Genomic DNA, 2230 nt, shown 5'->3' with positions numbered 1-2230 from the left:
CATTATTGTTATCCGTCATTTAGCTCCGCCGCTCGGGCTCCCCGGAGTAGGGACTGCTAGGTCAACAGTTTTTGCCGTTTTCGCTCTCTTTCTAACCCTTGTGAGCCTATTGACGTTGCTGTTCTCAGGGCTTTATACGCTACTTCGCGCCTGTTGGCTACAAAGTTCTATGGTGGCAACCTACCCCAGCGTCTAGACGACGTATGAAGTTACATGTTAATTCCTCGAAGAGTAACTAACGTCCGGGACCGCGTCTGGGGGAAACTGCATTTTCGCAAGGCTCTCCCCTTACGGTTTACTTCATGTAACAATATCTCTCCTAGTTTCGTCTGCCTTCGGCATCGTCTCTGCTTTCGCACCTTGGAATGCCTGTTCTCCTTTCTCACAGCTTCATGATAACACTACAGCAGCAAGGAATAATCAGTATATTACACTAATCCCGTGGTGCATCTGTTTCGAGACATCACAGAATTAGCTATAGATCAACTCGAGCAAATTGAAAGGTTGTTATGGTTGTTGGTTTGCTTTGAGCAACACGCTGATGCATTTGGTGTTTCACATCAGTTAATTTTGTCTCTATTGTATCCTTTAACTAGAGGCTAATTGAGGACTGGTAACTAGGGCTATGGCAGAAGGGTTTTCAATGCATCAGTTGAGGGAGCTTGTGATCAGCGAAAGACTGACCACAGGAGTTCGTAAACTGCCAACGGCCTTGCCGCAGTGCTAACACCGGTTCCCGTCAGATCACCAAAGTTAAGCGCTGTGGGGCTGGGTTCGCACTTGGATGGGTGACCAGCGGGTCTGCCGAGCGCTGTTGGCAAGCGGGGTGTACTCAGCCCTTGTGAGGCCAGACCGTATCGTTTAGTTGGCATGGTTGCAGTTGTTTCTCTTCTTCTCATGTTGACTGGCGCCCCTTCGTTTTGCAAGCATTGCCTGTCCACTAGTGGCAATAGCGGCTACTTGATTGAGAAGTCGCGGCTCCGGTCTCGGAAACTGACATACGGCCGGGAGGGCGGTGTGCTGACCACATGCGCCTCCATAACCGCATCCAGTGACGCCTGTGGGCTGAGGATGACACGGCAGCCAGTCAGTACCTTTGGGCCTCTATAGCATGTGCGGGAGGAGTTTAGTTTTTAGTTCGTAAACTGCTCGAGTGTCGCTATATTTGCCAGACGCAGCAAGATAGGGAGGAGTTGCATCAATATGTGGAAAGGGCTAAGACGGCCTGTTTGGCCTTGTTAGTCGACTTGCCAGAACGGGAGTTAGTTTCAGTTGTCCTAAACAAACCCTGTTCTTTCCTTTTGTGCTATACCGCTATGTGTTTGTGTACCCTTGTGTGTTTGTGTTCTTTCTGTCTCTGTGTGCTTTTTCATAGAATTTTTTTCTCTTCTAATGCTACGCTACTTCACTATCATGAGGAATACTGTTATCCTCAAATATAATTAGCATTAATAATATGTTCTTTACTTTGTAAAGATATTTAGACATTATTTATTCTGTTCTGGTTTCTTTTAATGCTCATGTGTGAAGTTAATGTTTCGAAAGTTATTCTTATTTTTTATTTATTATCTTATGTCATAATTCCTGTAACACTGATGCATATGTTTATTTCTATTCTTTTGTAAAGACTGCATTACTACAAATGTTATCTGTTCTATTATGTTCTTTAATGATGTTTTCTGTACCTTTATAACTGTATTCTTATGCTGTAAATTTGTAATTGTATAGACACCAGTTCTTCAAATTAAGTATATAGTAGGGTTTCATTTCACTGCACACATTTCTGTTGGTCATAGTATATGCACAGTATGTGAGAAGTTAAGAAAAAAAGAGGCTGTTAGTGCTCGCACGTGTGTTGATAATTCAGCAAGGGACTGGTTAACAGCATTGCTAGTTCTAAGGACATTTCAATTTTTGTGAATGCACAAATGGTGGTTCATGGACTTGCTATATTATCCGCAAGACTCTTCTATGGTGATTGTGCACCCGCACAGTCGCAACAGATGGGTGCTAGCCATCTCTACAGGGACAACCGTGGACCTGCACCTGCGTTGGCCCACCAATACCATTATCTCTACAAGGACTGCAGTAGGTCTGCACCTTTGGTGGCCCACCAATACCATAATCTCTACCAGGACTAAAGTGGGTCTGCTCTGTGCTGACCTACCTACCGATGTTCATCAAAACTTCGACTGACTCTGCTGTGGGTTTGTTCTGTTGTGGCCCATTA

At 44.6% G+C, this 2230-nt stretch overlaps 1 pseudogene; it reads left to right on the top strand.

Annotated features, from left to right (window-relative positions):
* Window positions 1-702: 702 nt before the first annotated feature.
* LOC126254191 (5S ribosomal RNA) lies at window positions 703-820 on the top strand (annotated as a pseudogene).
* The last annotated feature ends 1410 nt before the right edge of the window (window positions 821-2230 follow it).

This window comes from Schistocerca nitens, chromosome 4, assembly GCF_023898315.1.
Source record: "Schistocerca nitens isolate TAMUIC-IGC-003100 chromosome 4, iqSchNite1.1, whole genome shotgun sequence".
Classification (NCBI taxonomy): Eukaryota; Metazoa; Arthropoda; class Insecta; order Orthoptera; family Acrididae; genus Schistocerca; species Schistocerca nitens.
This window is presented reverse-complemented; position numbering and strand designations above follow the sequence as displayed.